This window comes from Eublepharis macularius, chromosome 8, assembly GCF_028583425.1.
Source record: "Eublepharis macularius isolate TG4126 chromosome 8, MPM_Emac_v1.0, whole genome shotgun sequence".
Classification (NCBI taxonomy): Eukaryota; Metazoa; Chordata; class Lepidosauria; order Squamata; family Eublepharidae; genus Eublepharis; species Eublepharis macularius.
This window is the reverse complement of record NC_072797.1, coordinates 59,031,842-59,054,733: the sequence shown is the minus strand read 5'-3', so window position 1 is coordinate 59,054,733 and position 22,892 is coordinate 59,031,842.

Here is a 22,892-nt window from a genome sequence, read left to right as displayed (position 1 = left end):
TCATGTTGCTCATATTTGAAGTCATACCTCCTTGCCTGGACCTTTATCGGAAGGCAATGCTCGTGCTGATACTGCTGTCCATTCTCTGTTTTCTGATCCCATCTCCAGTCATCAATTTTTTCACCAGAATGCCAAAGGCCTCGCTCAGTTATTTAATATTCCTCTATCAGAAGCCCAAGCCATTGTATCAGCTTGCCCGCACTGTGCTGGCTTTTCTCACGTCCCTGAAGGGGGGGTCAACCCTCGTGGCCTAGGGCCCAATGTGCTTTGGCAAATGGATGTGACTCATGTTCCTGACCTCTCCCCATGGAAGTTTGTTCATGTATCTATCAATACCTTTTCTGGGGCGCTTTGGGCCACTCCTCAGCGGGGAGAAACTGCTTCTCATGTTATTTCCCATCTCCTCGCTGCCATCACTGTTTTAGGCCGTCCACAGCGGTTAAAAACTGATAATGCCCCTACTTACTGTTCTTCTACCCTTCAGCAGTTCTGTGATCAATGGAATATTTGTCTTTCTCATGGCATCCCATATAACTCCACGGGTCAAGCTATTGTTGAACGGGCTAATCGTTCCTTCAAAACCCTGCTGCAAAAACAATTAAAACAGGGGAACTATAGAACCCCCAATTTGGCAAACATTACCCAGCAAATCCATAAGGTTCTTTTTACTTTGAATCAATTAAATTTCTCTCAAACCCCAGGAACCATGCCTATAATAACCTGGGTCGAGGTTTTGCTTCTTTTCTTATCCTACAGGTCCTACAGGCCAACAATCAACCGGAGACGCCCGAGAATCTGTGTGCTGCCATCTTTGCGGTTATAACTGCCAATTCACTTCTCATTCTGTGTGTGCTGTTTTGTTTTCTGACCCCTGTCCAGGCAACTTCGTTGCCTGACCGCCTGCAATATAATCTTTGGGAACGTCTCGCAAAGCAGGTTAACGTTTCCTCCTTTTGTCTGAAAGAATCCACTGATATGCACATGCTTTTAGCTTCTTGTTTAATCCCAGTATGTACCCCTTTGTCCTATCTGTTGAATGATACTAACCTTAAGATGTTTATAGACCAAACACAAATTGGGTACCAGCACATGTATGATTGGGGAACTACTTCCTATCAATTACCCTCTGACGCTGTGTCATTGTATACTCCTTTTATAGCTTCTAATAGCACTGCCAACCAGACTACGTGTGCACGCATTGTGAATTGCTCAACCAACCCCAAAAAGCCTCACTGTCTGTCAGTTGGCCCAAATGTTATTAATTGTTCCACTGTTGAAAATGTAACTTTTGCCTTTGCTTACACTCGTTTGCCCCCTGGGTGGTTTTTTTCTTGTGGCTCCCGCACCTTTAACTATCTTCCTGCCAATTTGTCTGATACTGTTTGTTGCTTAAGTCATCTTACTGTTGTACTCCCTGCCAAAGACGATTTGTTAATCCCCACTCGAAGACGCCGGGCAGCCCCGCTAGATTCCAGCTGTGACTCTACAGTGAATCTCCTCAGCGATGCTGAGGCTGTGGCTCTCGCAGCCTCTCTAGTTGGCGTTCCAGCGCTCACCATTGTGAATCATCGAACTCTTAGCAAAATAGCTTGCAGCCTGACAAAGACAATGAATGCAACTTCTATCGCAATTGCTGCCCTGAATGCTGAGCTTATCGAGGTCAGACGTGCTGCTTTGGACAATCGCGCTGCTATTGATTATTTGCTGTTATTGCATAATCTAGGGTGCGAATCTGTTAAAAATATGTGTTGTTTTAATGTGTCTGATAATTCACAAAAAATATCTGTGCAATTGAACAATTTACATAACCTAGCTTCTGGTATTAAGCAAGATCTGTTACCCTCTTGGTGGGCCTCAGTCTGGTCCTGGCTGCCTACTGGGTGGTTCGGTCTCCTTGTCCAATATGGAATTGGATTTATAATATGTTTAATTCTACTTTGTTGCCTGTTACAGTGTCTCCCTGCTCTTGTATCTATGGGGTCGAGGGTGCTTGCAAAACAACCTCACGTGTATCCGCTAATGGCCTCACAGGCCAAAACTTTAGCCAAACAACTGCATTATTACCAACTGCGTGCATCTGATGTTGGATCCAATCTAGAGTCAGATACTGAACAGGACTGCTTATTGTAACTTGATTCCTGCTCCTAATAAATAAAAAGAAAAAGAGTGGAGTGTGGGTCCTTAGGTCAGCGGATAGGAAAGCCTACCCTGATCGAAAGGGCACTCTGCTCCCCTTTCCTCGTAAATGCTTAACAAGGCAACGTGCAGTTTCAGCCGTCCAGGTCAGTAACTGGTTAACTGGATGCCAGCACAGATAAACATTATTTCCTTGGTCATCAGTCCTTGTGTATGCATGCTGTGCTTAAATAAAGGAGCCACTGCCTGGCTGAAAGAGACTAGCCTTCGCAGACTGATGCGCAGAATCTCAACCCTGTGTCATGTCATTCCTACAAAGCTCTCTGACTCATTGACGGGCTGTATTGGCACCAAAGTCAGGATGCAGTGGAGGCATGGTCAGCCTGGAAGAGGAGGAGTGTCCATCTTTCCTCTGGTTCAGCCACATGTCCAGCACCATTCCTTCTGGAGCCCACTAATTTGTTAGCCAAATTGCCTCAAAGATGGGGAATTAATAAGCAATGGGCATATATTATGGGATCATAACCTTTGTATACCAGGGTCAGAGATTCCAGAGCACGCACAATAAAGGAGGAGACTAAGGCTTTAAAATGAATCAAGGTTTTTACTTAATAACTTTCAAGCATACAAGGTCCAAGAATCATACACACGATCAATACAGAACTAGGAAACCAAAGGGTGGAAAAGATATAGAGACAGTTGCATTAGCAGGAAAGATCGTTGGTGGGCAATACGCACCTGCCTGTTGAGAAGCAGAGATTCAGCAGCGAGGAGAGGAGAGCCCAGTGGAGTGACCCACACTATAGTAGGTGGGACGGAGTAGGAGTGGGATCTTGAGAGGTTCGAGTGTCTCCCTTATGACCAGAAAGGGTTACCTTAAATAGCCAATTTCTGACACAAACAAACAAAGAGGCACCCTCACAGGAAGACAGACAACACAAATGGTAGAGAACTACATGTGAGGGGATGAAGAAAATAAACCAAATAAACACAGTGAAGAACTCTGTTAGCACAGTAGCAATGTTACTTACACAAATCAACAAAGCAGTTATTGAAAAACATTCAACCAATGAACATAATAATGAGGCAATAAACACTGTAAATACAGCCTCGAGCTGCCGAAAGTTAATAAGTGTCCCATTGCCAAAGCCGTGATGGTGAAAGTAAATTCCACTGACGTGGTCCCAAGTGAAAGACATCAATCAGCTACCATCCGGTTTAAGGCTGAAAGGCTCCAGCTTACTCAGCCGAATAAAGAAATTGTCTTCAGAACGTCAAAGTAGCATTCAAAGAATTCGCCCGACAAACAGGGCCGGCAGTGCAACCTGTTGTTTCGTCGGTAGACCTCCTCCAGGGCGGTTACAGTAAATCTCCCAAAGTGAAATTTTACAAGGAAGAGTTGACACAGTCAAATGAATCAAACAATCAAGGAGTCTCACGCGGCAGCCGCTCGATTGTTTGATTCATGATTGTTTGGGGGAGGGACTGGATTTTATGATAGTCCATGGCTTGATGGGTGGAAGCAATTATCTTGATGTGGGATCAACAGAGTCTGGAGGTGCCTTGCTTCACATCTTTGTCTCTGGCATCTACACATCAAGAGGCACATCTGGAAAACAGTTTGTGACAGGAGCGCTGGCATGTCATGGCTTCCACAGGAAAGTAGTTGTCCTTTTTAAACTGTCTCTGGAACATGGCTTCTCCTTGGTTCACTACTAGTCCCAGTTCCAGTAGGGACCTCAGCAGTGGCTGGCATTTCAGAAAGCTGGCATGTTAATCTGGGTGTTGTGGCTACTCCAGAATGGTCCCAGGGAGGACTGCTTGTGGGCACTGGCTGGGGGGTGCCTTGCCAGTCCTGCGAAGTTCCCCTTTCATATATAGGATCGGCCTCAGTGCCAAGTTGTACAAAGTTCATATAAAGTCTATGTCCAGGTTCTGGGAGGGGGTACCAGGCAACAATTCCCCCCTTCAGAACCGCATTGCTGCAAAGCAATGGGCTCCCATGTCTCGAGGCAGTTGGTGAGCGGATGGCATCTTTGGGCTGCAGCATCCATGGCAGGTGGGAGAAGGAGGAGGGAGGAGAGCAGAGGAGGGGGATGGAGGTGTTGCTTTCTAATTATACAAGAGAACCACAAAGCCTAAGAAAAGGGATTTTGGAAAAGGCCAATAGGCTGCGAATCTCTTTCCTCTCTCTGGATGGGGGCATACCCTCTGGGGGCGAACAGCAATATATACAAGGCAATGTACAGTTATCATAGTTCACAGGTGGCATGGTTTGCAGTAGGGCTGTCAAACCAGGTTACATATTTACAGAACCAAATTTGCTTTACTATACAGACATGGAGCATTTTGAGAACACGTTCCCTCCCCCTCTTGCATCTGGCGTTGGGTTGTGGTGCAGGGCTTCGACCTCAGGGAGGGGCTGTAGTTTCATGGCATGCAAATAAGTGGAGGTGCACCAGCGTCTGGCCTAGTGGCTGCACCTTTAGCAGTCTTCGGGGTCCTCACTCAGTGATGTTCTGGGGTGACTAGGACCGTCTCGGTCCCCTGTAGTGCAAGCACGGAGCAGCTTAGCTGGCGGGGGGGGGGGGGGCAAGGTGATATAATGGGAGGATATCTTCCCCCCAGCACACAAGGGAGCCAGTCATCTGAGTGACTTCAAGTAGGGGCCACAGTGTAGTTGGATAGCCTCACTGAGCAACATTAAAACCTTTAACACCCATTCTTAACACTATACATACATTAATAATTAACCATAATATTTTCCTACCGATATTCATGACTATATACAGAAGAAAAGAATGTTTCAGACTCAAATAAGTACAGAGAGAGAGAGAGAGAGAGAGAGACTCTGGTATCTGGAGTAATTTCCCACTCGGGAGTTAGCGAGTGAGAGGCATGGCAATGAAGGTAAAAGGAGAAATAAAACAAAAGAAAAAAGTGTCAAAGAATAGGTGGGCCGAGGGTGTATGGAACCAGTTTGTGGATGGTTGCCAATTTTCTGAGTTATCTGCAACCCCAACATCCAAGAAAAAGTAGGGCGCCACACAAAATGACTTGAAAAATAAGAATCACCACAATGGGATGTAAGGCCAGATGAAAATGCCAGTGTCAGGGATTGTCTGAACTCTGTCTGAACTCCTGCTGTTGCCCTAGTAAGCCCAATCTAAGTCCAATTTAGCTTGATAGGCAGGTCTTCCCTTCAAGTGTGGAGCTCCAAATTTGTTACAAGGGAGCAAAGACGAGGGGGGAGGGGGGCTCCCAGCTCTGGCTTAGTTTGCAAACAGTGGAGAGGGAGAGAGTTGCTGTTGGCATTTTGATAGAGTGCATTGGAGCTTGAATTTTCTTTGTGTGTGGTGGGATAGGGATCTACCCCTTCAAGTTCCAGGGCTGCTGCCAGGCTCTGGACCAAGCTATTATTTATTATTGGTACCTTTCCTGGTGCCTGCTCAGGTCAGGTTTCTGGGAGTGGTGCAGTAGGAATCTTGACTTGATGATGGCTGGAGGAGAGCCTGCTGGCCCCCACGAACAGCCAACCATGAACATGTTTGTGAACAGAGCCATGTTTGTGGTTGTTCGTGAGTCCCTGTTGGTGGATGGCAACGAACAACGAACATGTTCATTTGTTTTTCTGTTCATGCCCATCTCTAATCAGGACTGGCCCATGCAATATTATTAAATTTCTTCATTAAATTGTTTGCTGCCTCAGACAGATTCTGAAATTATTATTATTGTGCATTTTTCCCCTATGTACAGAACCAGAACCAAACATGTTTTGGCCCAAGGGTCTTCCTCAGTGGTCTAATTTTATACAAAGCACCCCTTAAGATTTTAGGTATTTATTTTTTCTCTCCTGTTTGTTTGATTAAATTATATAACAGTCATATTGATTTGGATTGCTTTCACAGTTATGTTTCAATTCGTTATTTTGGTTTGGTGTAGTGGTTAACAGAAGCAGTTTGGTGCAGGACTCTAATATGGAGAGCTAGTTTTGATCCCCCATTCTGCTTGAAGCTAGCTGGGTGATCTTGGGTCAGTCACAGCTCTCTTGGAGCTCTCTCGGTCCCACCCATTTCACAGGATGATCATTGTGAGAATAATTATAACACACTTTGTAAATGGCTCTGAGTGAATGTTACATTGTCCTGAAGGGTGGCATATAAATATTGTTGTTGTTGTTGTTATTGCTATTGTTTTTGTTGTTAATTATTGTGCAGCCTCTTTGGTTATCTCTCATTCAGCTGAATATCACCAAACACCAAATACCACAGAAGAGTATGCTAGTGCAGCCTATACCATATTGCTCACTGAATGACTATATACAGTTGATTGTATTGACCTGCACTGTATAATCTGCCTTGGGTCTCAATGAGAAAGGTGGGCTACAAATGAATGAATTAATTAGTATCCTGCTCTTTGCCATGTTTTCTGTTGTTTACTCTTGTCTGTTATTAAATAGTTAGTGGATGGAAAACATATGTGTTTTATGTTCAAATGATGAGCTAGATCCATGGCCACTGTTGCTTCTGCAGATTAAAGCACTTAGTAATCACTCTATTGGTCAGTAATCTATCCAACAATGTATCGTTAATGTATCAATGTATCACTGTTTCTAGTTCTAAGTAACAAGGGGAAAAGATGAAATGGCAGTGACTGTTGAAACTGCATTTTAAACCTTAAAAGTCTGAGTAGTAACTCCCACAGAATTTATCTTTCCTGATTAATCCTTAGGAGAGCATCTTTAAACTTCATATTAAGTGCATTCAAGACCATTTTCTAATAATGGTTTCCCAGTCCTTGGGTCCTATTAGCTTGCAGAACCTTCATGCAATATTCATGTTTTAATCTCCTTGAAGTAGGCTACCTATAACATGCTAGCTCATTTTCTTTCTGAATTCTGAAAACAAATCTTAATTCCACCCTGTAAAATGCCACATGGCATGAAATCCAGTAATCATAGTGTAGTTCTTTTCTGCTCAAAAATAGCTCAAAATTATTTATAGTGTCTAAAAAAGAATATAATTTGTTTTTCAGCCCTAAAAATGCTTTTCGTGTTGTAGAACAGATTCATAAACTGCACAGCTGGAAAGGACTCTGCAGGTTACCTCTGTGTCAGATACACCATAGTCAGACCCAGAATAATAGGCTAATTCCCTCTGACTTGTATGACAGACCTCCTTTCATTCCCCCACTCTGATGCAGATTTTCCTGCCCAAATCCAAAGTTGCCTGCCTTGGCTGAGCAGCCCCAAGTAGCGTGCCTCTATTTGGGCTTTTAAAGTTCTTTTGTGCCCCACTCTGATAAGCAGTTATATTTTTGGTTTATTAGCCCATCCCAGAAACTTGATAGGTGAGAAGCAGGAGCTCTCTTCTTTGTATGAAATGGTACTAAAGGCTGAATAATTCTCAAAAGAAACAGCACACAGAGGACTGGGAAGCGTTCTTCACACAAGAACAGGATATAGGAATATGCAATATCACAAGTATGCCATATTTATGCCCATGGTGAACAAATAGGTTTGCTGTGACATCTGAATGTAGTGTGGCAATGTATATGTTCACTTTGCTAAGTGTAGGCCATTACTGTTCTCTGAAATCTGCAGTTTAAAAATTATTGATCAGCACAAAAGTTGAACATATACAAAAATAAACTATTTACTACCATTTTTACACTTGCCTGCATCACATTACCACATTAAGCAACTTTCATTACGTTAGATGTGGTGTCTTTATACACCCACATCCCCTATGATGAAGCAATCACTACAACAGAGTACTTTTTTAACTTAAGGACTCCTCTAAAACCACTTATGGAATTTCTTTTGTCCTTGTTAGAAATAGTTTTAGAAAAAAACTATTTTAGATTTGAAGAATTTTTTTTTTTCCAAACATGTGGTGTTGCTATGGGTAGCTCAGTTGAACCCAGTGTAGCAAATTTATTTATGGGTCGTCTTGAGAAAAAATTCTTTTGTAATCCTAATTAGACATGGGCATGAACCAAAAAAAATTAATGACTCTGCGGTTCGTGGTTTGGTGCCGACGACAATCCCGAAGCCGCAAACCGCAACGAACATTTTCCATTGCCAAACCAGTTTGCGGTTCGTGGGGCGCAGAACGGCCCCCGTTGCACTTAGAGAGCCCATATTCCCAGGGAGTATTTTGCAGGCTGTCCTACAGCCATCACCCAAGATTGCAAAAGGGATCCTGGAGTTATACTGTCTCCAATCCAAGGCCCCCAGGCACCAGAGGGAGGGAGGGACTAGAGCCCTAGCCCACCACTTCCACAGACCTGAACAGATCAGGCACTGATCAATAATAATCAATGTGACCCCCCCAGGAGAGGTGCCCACTGAGCTTGGCCCCAGAGCCAGGCAGCAGCCCTGGAACCAGAGGAGATAGATGCCTATCCCCAAAATCCAAGCTCAATTAAACTCTCCCTGTCTCTCTCCCCAAAGGCTAGCAAGTAGCAAGCAACAGCTCTGTCCCACTCCACTGCTCACTGAAAGTGAAACCAGAACTGGGAGCGCAGTGCTTTTTATAAGCTGAGGTCCCATAGAGCAACGCTGGAGGTCTGTGTTTGGCCTTCAGAGCTGCCTATCAGGGTTTGCGGGGATGAGTGCCCATGGTTACAAAACACCCCCTCCTCCCTCCCTCCCCTGGGTGTCTTCTCCCAACTTGTAACCATTTTGCATCTCCATGGTTGGAAGGAAGAACTGCCGATCAAGTTAAGCTGGGCTTCCATTTGGGTTTCCAGGGCAACAGAAGGAGCGCGAACAGAGTTCAGGCATTCCCCCGCCTCCATTTCCATGGGAATTGATTGATGGCGCCTGACTGTCTGGCTTCCCGAACTGCAGCCAAATGCACCGAACCAGGCTTCCTCTGAATTCTGGTTCATTGGCCGTGGACAATCACGAACTGCCGGGTCGCGATTGCCAATTTCATGGGTTTTTGAAGTTCGTAATGCGATTTGTGCCCATCTCTAATCCTAATGCAAACCCCCATTTTGCACATATTTTAATTTTTTATCGTTTTATAGATGATCTACTGATTATAGTCTCCAATAAAAATATAGCATTAGATCTGTGCAACTGGATGAATACGGTGAATTCTAACATCAAATTTACAGTGAATATTAATGAGACTTCAGTTAATTATTTAGATATAACTATTTTTTGTGCAGCTGGTAATACTCTGGGCTTTAGACCATACCATAAAGAAATAGATCCTAATGCATATCTACATTTCAAATCTTTTCATCCCAGCCACTTAGGACAAAATTTACCTTACAGTCAATTTTTGAGGCTTAGACAAAATTCAACCTTAAAAAGTGACTATGATGAAAATAGTAGGAGACTAGAAGCAGACCTTTTGAATAAGGGATATCCTGAAACAATAATCAGAGATTGCAAAACAAGAGCAGAGATGAGGGACAGGTATGATATCCTGACAGATATACAAAGACTTAATGACAATAGACTGACTTTGGCATTAAATTATTCACCTATGGTAAACCTGATTTAAAAAGTGATATTAAAATACTGGCCCCTGATCCAAGACATACCAGGTTGTCAAAACTTGCCTCAAGTGGCATTGAGGAGAACTAGAAATATAACAGATTGGCTGATATGTTCAGACGTAAAAACAGAAGCTCCTGCTAGAAACATACCTAAGGGTCACCATAAATGTGGAAACTGCTCTACTTGTAGTTCGATTATGTCCAGAACAGAGGTGGAAGAATTAGATTTACCTGTCTTGAATTTTAGTAATTGTAATACAAAAAATGTAGTTTATCTAATATGCTGCCCCTGTAATAAATTTTATATAGGCAACACTACAAGGTTAATCAAGACACGTATACAAAAACACCTTTCAAGAATCCACTGTCAAATTACAGACACCCCCTTAGTTGAGCATTATATCCAAGCCAAACATGGGGGAAAGGATTTGAGATATACAATTGTTTTTGTCAGTAAACAAAAAGAAATAGATGCTATACGTAGAGAATTAAATCAGAAAGAAACTTGGTGGATTTTTAAACTAAATGAAGTTAGCCCAGGGGGACTTAATGTTAATATGGATTTTACTCCATTTCTGTGAGAATGTATTGGCTCATGGTACTGGCTCTTTAAAGACTTATTTACCTTTAAATAAAGCCTGTAATGTAGTGCTATACACACCTTAAATGGAATGGCTGCTGATGTTGTTGGAACATATTGAAATTTTTTTTTGAAGCTTTTGATTATCTTTGTACTTGTGAATATTTTATACATAATTATGAATGTATTTTAACTTTTTAAGTTTTTTTAAATGTTGGAAATTTTTAATAATACTATGCATGATCCAAATTTTTTTTTCAGGATTATTACTACATTAATAACTGCCAGGATGAAGATGTGAAACAGGTGAATTTGCTAGCTTCCCGTCGCAGTTATTACTCTTTGCATAGAATTTTACTTGGATCATCCTATGAAGAATTTTGAACTTTGGTATATATTGCACCATTCAGAAAGATAGTATTTGAATTATAAAATTGGTTACTTGTTTAGATATTTTTCTGTCATCTATAGGCACAAGCACTTTATATTTATATAAGAAAATTGTTATACACTTAGCACTTGGCACTTTGTTTGCCTATTGCAAAAGTGTTTCTGATGTGTTGCCTTTCCCACATAATGTCAGACTGTGGCTAGATAAGGCACTCACTACAGGGTTCCCTTTAGAAGCAAACACAAGTCCATTGTTTGGAAAAGGAAACTTTACTGCAGAAAAGGTCCATTATAGTCCACTGTCCTGAATAGGAGAATCAGGATGGTACATGATCATTGTTACCAATGAAGAGCCAGCATAAGATACAGAGTAACAATACCCATCTGGATCAGCCTCCCCCCACAGTTCTCAAAACAACATCTCGCAGTCCTGGGAAGCTGCTCTCCTTCAAGGCCAATGCTTGGTGGAACGGTGTTAGACAAAACAGTCTCCTCCGGTGGGAATGCTGCCTGGGAACTGGTGCACCTGGGAAGAAAACACTCAAACACTAGAAGCATTAGAAAATGGAGTCAGTACAGTTTAGGTATACACTGGACCTGACATTCTGCCCCCCTTAAAACAAATCCCCCCCTGGCTTATATGGGTAGCGAGTATGAAAAGCTTTGGTTAATCTAGGAGCATGAACATGTGCAGAGTTCACCCATTCATCGTAACCAGAATCAAAGTCCTTCCATCTAATGAGGTAAAAAAGCTGATTTCGTTTGAGTTTAGAGTCCAAGATTTGTTGTACCTCATAGTGTATTTGGTCGTCAATCAAAGTTGGAATGGGTGGAGCTTTGACGTGCCATTCGTTGTCGATGGGAGCTCTCTTTAGAAGACTGACATGGAACGTATCATGCACATGGCGCAGGTTCTTGGGCAAAGTTACAGCAACAGTCACTTTATTTATTATCTTGCGCACAGGAAAAGGTCCTAGGAATTTCAGAGCGAGTTTGCGGCTTGTCTGAGCGAGTTTTAGATTTTTTGTGGAAATATACACATGATCTCCGGGTTGTAATTCCCATTCGGCCACACGATGGCGGTCTGCATGTTTTTTGTAATCCAGTTTGGCTTTTTCAAGGTGTTTTTTAATAAGAGTCCAGTGCTGCGCCGCCTCCCCCCACCACGAAGATACATCTGGCAATTTAGAGGAATGGAGAGGGGGTGCATCCAAGGGGAAGGGATTGAAGTGAGTCCCGTAGACAATTTTGAAGGGGGCCTCCCCCGTTGAAGCGTGGACACTGTTGTTATAGGAGAACTCGGCCAGAGGGAGAAGGTCCACCCAATTATCTTGTTGGAAATTGATGTAGCAACGAAGAAACTGCTCTAATATTTGGTTTGTTTTTTCGGATTGCCCGTCGGTTTGTGGGTGGTGGCTTGAACTAATGCCTTGTTCAATATTCAACATTTTCAAAAGCTCCCGCCAGAAGTTGGCAACGAACTGTCCGCCGCGATCCGAAATCACCTTGGACGGAAAAGAATGTAATTTTACGATGTGTTTTAGAAACAAATCTGCTAGTTTTCGAGCGGAAGGTATAGTAGTGCAGGGGATAAAATGAGCTTGTTTGGAGAACAGATCTACCACAACTAAAATGCAATTATGTCCTTTTGAGATAGGTAGATCAGTGATAAAATCCATGGATATTATTTCCCAGGGTCTATTTGGCGTTTCCAATGGCTGCAGGAGTCCCGGAGGCTTCCCTTTCCTGGTTTTGGCGCTGAGGCAAACAGGACAGGAACTAACGTATTGGGAAATGTCTTTGCGCATGCCCGGCCACCAGAATTGTCTTTGGATTAGGTGCAAAGTTTTCAGATACCCATAGTGTCCAGCAGTGGGAGCATCATGACAGCGCTGCAAAATTTCCAGTCTGAGGCTGTCTGGGACATAAAACTTGCTCCCGGCTAACCAATCCCCTTGTGGGGATTGGGTCAGTTTGCTTCGCGGAGCCCTATCCCCCTCCTTCTCCACTTCAGTTTTAAGTTTCGATTTCCACTCTTGGCTGGCCGGGAGGGGCTGCTTGGCACGGCTGCGAGTAGTCACCACGCCCCCAAGTTGCGTAGGCGAGAAGACAGTGTCGACAGTCTCCTCTCGTTTACTCTTATGTTGGGGCATGCGCGATAGGGCATCTGCCAAAAAGTTAGTTTTGCCCGGGAGATAATTTAGAGTGAAGTTGAATTTGGAAAAGAATTCCGCCCATCGCAATTGCTTGGCATTCAGTCTGCGTGGGCTTCGGAGAGCCTCCAGATTTTTATGATCTGTCCAGACCTCGAAAGGGTGTCGCGCCCCCTCCAGCCAATGTCTCCAGTTAGTGAGGGCCGCTTTTACTGCAAAGGCCTCCTTCTCCCACACATTCCAATTCCTTTCCGCCTCCGAAAATTTCCTAGACAAGAAAGCACACGGCCGTAGCCTACCATCCTCCCCCTTCTGCAGTAAAACCCCCCCTATCGCCGTATCGCTGGCGTCGACCTGTACTATGAAAGGGGATTGTTCGTCACCCCGACACCCCGACACCCCGACTGGACCTGACACATATAACCCCTTCTTGGATACACACCTTAACGCGGTGAGGGTTTTTTAGTGTGTCAGTGAAGCTGAGGGCAACACCTTCAGGAGCACAGGCTTGGTCAAGAGTCTAAACTTCTGGAAGAGTCACTCAAGGCAGAATGGTCAAAGCTGAGATACCAGACTAAGATGTATCCACCCCCTTCAAGATTCAACGGTCACATCAGCAGAAGATAACTGAATATTCCAATGGTGATGGGAGTGGAAGAATCCTTGAAGGTTAGCTACTGGGCAGCAGCAGTAGTGGAAGGTGACACTGGCAGAGGATCTCTCACAGACAGCGGCAGTGTCACTTCAACTAACCCTGGTTAGTACTGCAAAGCGGAAGAAGGCAATGGTAAACCACTTCTGCTAATCTCTTACCTTGAAAACCCTATGATGAGACAGTCCAAAATGAAAAAAGTTATAGTGCTAGAAGACAGGACCCCCAGGTCGGACGGCACTCAATTGGCTACTGGGGAAGAGCCGAGGACAAGTACGAATAGCACTATTCTTAATGATGGGACTCGATTAAAGCCGAAAGGACGTCCAGTTGCGGATGTGAATAGATGCAAAAGGAACGTCCAAAGCTGTGCGACACACATAACAGGAACACAGAATGTGAGAAGTATGAAAACAGGTAAGCTAGAAATTGTAAAACAAGAAATGGAACGTTTAAACATTGCAGTCCTGAGTGAACTAATGTGGACTGACTCAGGACATTTTCAGTCAGAAAATCACACAGTGTTTTACTGCAGAAATGAACTCAAAAGAAACGGTGTTGCTCTAATAGTGAGGCAAGACATAGCACAAGCAGTCAAGAGATACAACGCAAAGTCTGACCGAGTAATATCAATCAGACTTCAGGGAAAGCCTGTTAACAAAACCATCATTCAAGTTTATGCTCCAACTACGGCTGCTGAAGAGGAAGAAATAGAAAACTTCTACGCAAGTGTCCAAGAAGAAATTGACCACACACCTAAACAAGATATGTTGATAATCATAGGTGACTGGAATGCAAAAGTGGGCGATAAAGCAGAATCATACATAGTTGGAAATTTTGGATTAGGATCACGAAATGAAGCAGGAGAGCAGCTCTTAGAATTTTGTGAAGCCAACAACCTGTTCATTGCTAATACATGCTTCAGGCAACCAAAAAGACGATTGTATACGTGGAAATCACCAGGTGACCAATACAGAAACCAAATAGATTACATAATTGGAAGCAGTAGATGGAGAAGCTCTATTCTCTCAGCTAAAACAAGACCAGGAGCTGATTGTGATACAGATCATGAGTTGTTAATAGGGATGTGCGTTTCGGCTTTCCGAATCCTGAAAGAAAGCCGAAAGAAACGTCTTTCGGCTTATTTCGGGTTATCCGAAACGTTTCGGGGAAAGCCGAAACGTTTCGGGTTATCCGAAACAAAACAAGCCGAAACGTTTTGGCTTGTTTCGGCTTTCTTTCGGCATTCGAGAATCGCCATTTTGTTTTTGCTAGGCGTTTGCCTTAGCAAGCGTCTAGCAAAATCCTGCTGGAAGCTAAGGCTTCCTGCAGGCTCTAAGAAGAGGGGAGGGGGGAGAAGGAGTGAATCACTCACTCCTTCTGTCACCCCCCACCCCTCTTGCAAAGGAGGATAGGGAATCCTTTGCTTTGCCTTGCAAATGCAAGGTGCATTGCTAGCATTGCACTTTGCATTTGCAAAGCAGTGGAAGCAGAGATTCCCGCCAAAATTAACAGGTAGGGGAGGGGGAGCAGGAGGAGGGTGAGTGTGGGTGGGGAAAGGCAGGGGAGGGGGGACTTTAGGAGTCACCAATCCCACTGCTGCATCCTTCTGCCAGCCAATAGATTTAAATCTTTGGCTGAGGCTGCAGCAGGGGATTTAAATTTGGGGCCAGACTGGTCTGGAACACTTCTGTTGCTGCTGCTGACCGAGAGAGGAGAAGAGAGACTGCACCTGGAGGACATCTGCCTGGAGGATCAACTGTGCTGGACATCCTGAGAGGAGACCTGGTAGGCCTTTTTAAAAATTTTGTAAGTTTTTTGATGCTGCACTGTGCTGCTGTGGCCTGCCTCTGCAAAAAGGTGTTTCAGTTAAGTCTTGGCATGGCCTGGGGGGACAGGTTGAGCAGACAATGTTTGGGGGTGGGGGTGGGGTTCAGCATTGGTTGTTGTGCTTGCCTTCTTTAATGTTTAATTTCTCATGCTTGAGTGTGGGGTGGGCTTGATCTACTGTTTCACAGGAATAAAAAAATGAGTGTCCCAGCTTTGGGCCTACACAGGCCAGAAGCTCTGCTGGGTGTCTTTGGTGCCTTTCTTCTGGCTGGCTCTCACAGTTATGCTTCACAAACTGGAATGGTGTGAGGTTGTTTTTCTGAACAAGTGTGCCAGCCTCTGGCCCACACACAGGCCTGCTGCTCCGGCTTTGGTCATCACCCCCTCTGGTAGCTGGCCTGGCACTCACAGTTATGCTTCATAAACTGGGATGGTGTGAGGTTGTTTTTCTGTGTTTGGTCCCCTGCTTCCAAGGCTTCCCACCAGGCTCCTGAACAAGTGTGCCAGCCTCTGGCCCACACATAGGCCTGCTGCTCTGGCTTTGGTGCCTGTTTGCTGGCTGGCCTGGCACTCACAAGCACGCTTCAAAAAACTTTTTTGTGTTGTGTTTTGTTGTTATGGAGGAGGTGTCGAGGGGATGAGCAAATTAGTATTTTATTTCATGATAGTTGTGTTATTTTCTGACTCAGAGTCTGAGACAATGCTGTCCTGCCTGTGGGTGTGCCCTGCTGCCATGTTGCCTACATCTGTCCAAGACAGAAAGTGTTTTTGACCCATTTTGCGCCCCCGCTGTGCAACCCACATCTTGTAATGCTGGTTACAAGTTTTGCTGATTGTCTAATATTAATTGAGTTGTGTGTTATGTTTGTGTAGTGTGAATCACTGCAAGCATGCTGTTTCCATGCCCTTTTGTGCCCTGCTGCTGTGTAAATTTAAGCAGTTCATGGAATAAAGTGTTTTTGAAAGCTCTTGTTATGGTTTTGTTTAATCTGTGATTTGAAGTCCGTTGTGTTAATTTTGTCTAGGGGACTTCTGTTTTCATGCCCTGTTGTGCACTCCTACTGTATAACCCAATTCAGTTCAAAAATTTTAGAGTTTATTAAAAAAATTTTTTTTTTAAGATTCTCTGATGTGTAGTGAATTGTGTAGTCCTTTTGTGTGGGGGACAATTTGTGTGATTTGTTGTGATTTTTTGACCCATTGTACTTTGAAAGTGATAAAATAAAGTTTTTTCAAACTTGAATCATTGTGTGTGTGTTCCCTTCTTTGATGTGAGGTTGGTTCCCAGCATTGGGAACAATGGGGCAGGCAGGCCAGCCTTCTATGTAGGTGGGGGGGTGTCAGGGGGTGGTTGTGTGTCAGGTGCTCTTTCCCAGGGATAAGTTGGCACTCAGGAGTGTGCCCACCATTGTGGCACCCCTGGGCTGTGCGGAATTGCCCTGGGAAAGAGAGTTTAGGAGTTCCAAAAGGGGGAGGGCTGGCCAGCCTGTTCCTGGGGATATGGTGGGTGTGGGGCAGCTGGGGGTGGATTTGGGTCTGTGAGGGGCTACTGGGGGGATTTGGGTCTGTGTTTGGCAGATGGGGGGGATTGGGTTTGTATGGGGCAGTAGGGGGTGGACTTTGGGGGCTGAGAGCACCTACTTGGGGAGGCCATGAAATGGCCCCCCCAAGGGGGAGCAGGCTGAGCCTTGGTGGGGGGTGGGAGTAAGGGTGGGAGAAGGGCCCCTGAGGGTAGGGGTGGCATTTTGCATGCAAAATGCCGCCCCTGGCAAGACAAGCCTCCCCCAGCTGTAAGCAGTAGAGAACACAGCACCTACTCGGGGAGGCCATGAAATGGCCCCCCCAAGTGGGAGCAGGCTGAGCCTTGGTGGGGGGTGGGAGGAAGGGTGGGAGAAGGGCCCCAGAGGGTTGCAAAATGCCACCCCTAGCAAAGGAAGCCTGCCTCTTCATTTTTTCCCCATAGGAAATAATGAAAAGAAGATGAGCAGCAGTAGTCTAACAATATGCTGCTCAGTGCTTCTTAATGAGAGGATAGGGGGACCTGGTTATGTTATGTTATGTTATGTTATGTTATGTTATGTTATGTTATGTTATGTTATGTTATGTTATGTTATGTTATGTTATGTTATGTTATGTTATGTTATGTTATGTTATGTTATGTTATGTTATGTTATGGCCCCCCAAAGTCCAATCGGTCTGAAACTTGGGGGGGGGGGTTGTTAGAGAGGGGTTAGAGGAAGGACCCCACCAATTTTGGCTTGATTCGGTGGGAAAATGCCTCCCCCAGGCGTCCGGGAAGACGGAGGCATTTTCCCATTGAAAAAGCCGAAAGCCGAAAGCCGAAACAAAGCTGAAACAAAGCCGAAAGCCGAAAGCCGAAATGGCTAGCCATTTCGGCTTTTGCCTGTATCCGAAAAAGATTCTTGTTTCGGGAAACCCGAAACAAGAATAACGAAACAGAGTGCCTTTGCACACCCCTAGTTGTTAATATCAAAAATTAGAATAAAGCTGAAGAGAAACACTAAAAGAATAATAGTGCCAAAATACAATCTAAATAATATTCCTGAAGAATTTAAAGACCAGGTAAGGAACAGATTTGCAATACTAAGTTTAATTGACCATGAGCTAGAAGAATTATGGGCTGAAACTAGAGATATTATCAAGGAAGAATGTGCAAAGACTATCCCTGCAGCCAAAAGAAAGGAGAAGCCTAAATGGATGTCTGAGGAAACTCTTAAAATTGCTAAAGATAGACGAGAAGCAAAAACAAAAGGCAACAGAAATAGGGTCAAAACTCTAAATGCAGCTTTTCAGCAACTTACATGCAGAGACAAAGAAATCTATTATAATAACCAGTGCAAAGAAATAGAAGAGAACAACAAAAAAGGAAGAACAAGAGATTTGTTCCAAAAGATCCGAGAAATCAAAGGGAAATTCAAGCCACAGCTTGGGATGCTAAAAGATCAACATGGAAATACAGTATCTGATCAGGACAAAATAAAGGAAAGATGGAAACAATACACTGAAGAACTATACAAAAGAGATGGAAGGATGACAGATACTTTTGATGAAGAATCTTTTAGTGAAGAACCAGAAATCCTAGAAAGTGAGGTAAAAGCTGCACTCGAAGCAATTGAGAGAAACAAAGCACCTGGAGTATATGGAACACCAATAGAGCTATTTCAAGCCACAGAAATGGAGTCCATCAGAATCTTAACAAGAATATGTCAACAAATATGGAAAACAAAACAATGGCCCACCGACTGGAAAAGCTCAGTCTACATTCCAATCCCCAAAAAAGGGGATACCAAGGAGTGCAGTAACTATCGGACAATTGCATTAATTTCCCATGCAAGCAAAGTGATGCTCAGAATTATACAGCAAAAACTCTTACCATATATGGAACAAGAAATGCCAGATGTTCAAGCTGGATTCAGAAAAGGAAGAGGCACCAGAAATCACATTGCAAATTTACGATGGTTAATGGAACATACCAGGGAATTTCAGAAGAAAATCAGCCTGTGTTTTATAGATTACAGTGAAGCTTTTGACCATGTAGATCATGAAAAGCTATGGATAGTCTTAAAAGAAATGGGGGTGCCACAACACCTGATTGTTTTGATGTGCACCATGTACTCTGGACAAGAGGCTACTGTCAGGACAGAATATGGGGAAACAGAATGGTTTCCAATTGGCAAGGGTGTCAGACAAGGATGCATATGATCTCCCTACCTGTTCAACCTCTATGCAGAGTATATCATAAGGAAAGCTGGATTAAATCTAGAAGAAGGTGGAGTGAAAATTGGTGGGAGGAACATTAACAATTTGAGATATGCAGATGACACCACGTTACTAGCAGAAAATAGTGGAGACTTGAAACGACTACTGATGAAGGTTAAAGGGGAAAGCGTCAAAGCAGGATTACAACTGAACATCAAGAAGACAAAAGTAATGACTACTGAGGAACTACACAATTTTAAAGTTGACATTGAGGAAATTGAAGTTGTTCAAGATTTTCTATTCCTTGGCTCAATCATTAACCAACAGGGAGACAGCAATGAAGAAATCAGAAGAAGATTGAGACTTGGAAGAGCAGCTTTGAGGGAGCTAGATAAGATCCTTAAAGATAAAGATGTCTCTCTGGGAACCAAGATCAAGATAATCCAAACTATGGTATCCCCATTGCCATGTATGGATGTGAAAGTTGGATGGTAAAGAAAGCTGACAGGAAAAAAATTGATTCATTTGAAATGTGGTGCTGGAGGAGAGTTTTGCAGATACCATGGACAGCCAAAAAGACAAATACATGAGTACTAGATCAAATCAAGCCAGAATTCTCCTTAGAAGCTAAAATGACAAGACTAAAGCTATCGTACTTTGGTCACATCATGAGAAGACAAGATTCTCTGGAAAAGTCAATAATGCTGAGAAAAATGGAAGGCAGCAGGAAAAGAGGAAGACCTAAAACGAGGTGGCTTGATTCAATAAAAGAAGCACATCCTCCAGTTTGCTGGATCTGAGTAGGTCTGTTAGAGATAGAACAGTTTGGAGGTCTTTCATTCATAGGGTCGCCATAGGTCGGAAATGACTTGACGGCACATAACACCCACCCACAACCATAACGGAATATATGCTTTTAAATATTACATATAAAGAGACTTTTTGTAAATTGTATAAAATTACTTTTATTGTGGCATAAAATATTCTATATAGTAAGCATATCACGGCAATGGTTGTTTTTTGTATTTTGGTTTATCTACCGTGATACTCTCCTATTTTTGCTTATCATTGAGGTCAGCATTTAATTTAAGCAAATGTCCTGAGCCTGTGATCTTTATTAACTATGGAGTAGATATGGCCACGAATCGAAATATGAATCAAATTTCGTGACGAATCTGGCCAATTCGTGTTTTGTGAAACACTTTTCGTTTTCACAAAATTCACGACTTTGGGGGCTGATTTGTTTGATTCATGAATGATTCGTGATACCAGACAGGCTGGTACTGATCCATTGATTCCCTAGGCAACATAGGCCCGGAATGTCTGCAGATCTTTTGTTGCCATTGGAAACCCCAATCTTAGCCCACATAACTTTGATAGGCAAATCTCCCTGCCAACTGGAGAGCTTCCATTTTGCCCTATACAGCAAGGAGCGGGGGGGGGGGGGTAATCCCCGAGGCAGCTGAGGAGATGGGCCCTCTGTAGCCATGGGAATACCAATCTCATCCCTCCAAACTCTGTTAGGCAGGTCTGTCTGCCAACCAGAGACCTCCTGTTCTGCTCTATGTTAGCATTTCTTATATAAGGCTCAGCTCTCTGCCTCGTGCTTTTCAGTTCCAGAAGACAGAGGGAGAGGGAGGACCTGTTGCTGGGATTTGGAGTGAGTGGAATTAAGAGCTTTTGGCTGGATTTGCTGCTGCTTTAAAAGAGACTGAAAAGCCTCTTCCTTATTTTCAGCTCTTGGCCTTGCTGGGAAGGTTGTCATGTGAGGATGCCTTCTTTCCTCCACCCCACCCAATCTCAGTCTCAGGGTATTGCCTGGCTCTGAAGCCTAGCCTGACTGAGGCCTACTTTTTTCCTTTAATTTTCTTTGCTTATATTCTTATTTAGAGCATTTGTTCTTGCTGGTTTGTTGGGTGAGGGTGGGTGGAGGAGAGCCTGCTGAAATCTCCCTGCGAGTTTGGCATCTCTGGGTATGAAGGGGGCCATTGAAGTGCCCTGAAGAACTCATAATTTTAAAGACATATTGGTTCATTCTGACATTTGTTTGCTTTCTCCTTTAGATACTTACCCACATGGATGTTTTCCTTGTGGCCACTGTTCTGTTTGTAATCTTGTTATGAACAATCAGGAGGTTATCAATTTGGGTAATACTAATTTGGGTATTACTGTTACTAATTTCTCTACATGTAATTCAAATAATGTGGTCTATTTAATTAAATGTCAATGTAATTTATTATATATTGGAAGTATAACTCGTGATTAGGTTAAGAGTACAGGAGCACTTGTCACAAATTCAGAGAAATGTAACAGAAGCACCTTTGGTACCACATTTCTCAAGTAGGACACTGGGATAGGGACCTGTGCTTTACTGTATTGTATGTGAGTAAATATACTAATCCAGAATTTATCAAAAGGGATCTACTTAGAAAGGAGACATGGTGGATTTTCAAATTAAATACCGTTACCCCTTTGGGTCTAAATGTTAATATGGATTTGTCATGTTTTTTGAATTGATTAACATCATGGTTGGGTATACTGTTCTTCTGTCCCTTTAAATGTGTCCAGGAAGGGTTTTCCCTCAGCTGCTATTCACTATATATGATTTGGCTTTTCGTTAGTGATTTGCTGCCACAATTCATGTAGAAGTCATTTTGGAAATGTTCTTACTTTGAATTGTATACTATTGAGTGAGTATCTTTAATTGGTTGCCCGTTATATTTATACATATTTTGATAGTTTATTTATGCTGTATATATATTTTTATAGTGTGGTAACTGCCGGAAGAGGGAATACGGATACGGGAAGGAAACGTTAGTACCCCCGTTGCAGTTACACCTTTACTATGGAACATTTCCTCCTATGAACTGACTGGACATTTCATTATGAAGACGTTTATGCTGTACTGATATTTGTAACTTGAGGCACTGTCACTTTATATTCGCAAGCACTGGTCACTTTCATGTCTATATCTACTGATATTGATTGTATTTGCGCTTTTTGCACTTTATTATTGTACTTATATTAGATGGACTTAATAGTTTGTGACCTTGCTATATGGTTGATGTATTGCCTCTGAGTTCTTCGAGCAGCCATTATATATATGATTTATGAATAATTTATCTCCAAAGCTTCATTGTTTATTGTTTCATTTATATACATTGTTTTATTTATATATATTATTCTGCTGTAGTTAGTGTTTCCACAGTGCTAGTGCTATATTGTTCGTGCCCTGGGTTCAGAGAAATCACAAAACTAACGAATCGTTTCACAAAACAGGACAATTTCATGAAAGTTCGTGATTTGTGGAATGGGATGAAACATGAAACACTCATTTCGTTCTTTTCCCATTTCATGCCCATCTCTACCATGGAATATACCACATTGTCAGTTATAATTTTAGAGTAAATACAGTGCCCTAAACTTGGGACAAAATAGCAAAAGTAGATGAAATGTTTTGGAGTGGTTAGTGAGAAATAAGTATGAATCATGGTTTCTTCGATAGAGGAAAAACAATGGTTGTGTTCTGTACTGCTGGGGAAAGTTTTCTTTGGAAAACAAAACTTAGAGCAAAGCATCTTTTAGGGAAATAATTTGCTAAATTAGAAACCATTTTATGACATCCTGTGTGTGTGTATGTGTATTTGAAGCCAGAGACATTCTTGAGTCAGTGTACTGCACTCAAATTTATAAGCAGCTTTCTTAGATTTATTTTGGTGAAAGTAATAATTATCTCAAGTTTACTATCTCCCTGAGCATTACAATAATTTCTACTTTGAGAACTACTCTGTAAATTCTTCATTCTGACAAACAGTTGAGGAGAGAAAAGAATTTTTAAAATTTATTCTGTTCATAAATTTTAGTAGATTGGAGAGGATATGTGGATTTTTGCTCATAACAAATAAATCAGTTTAGG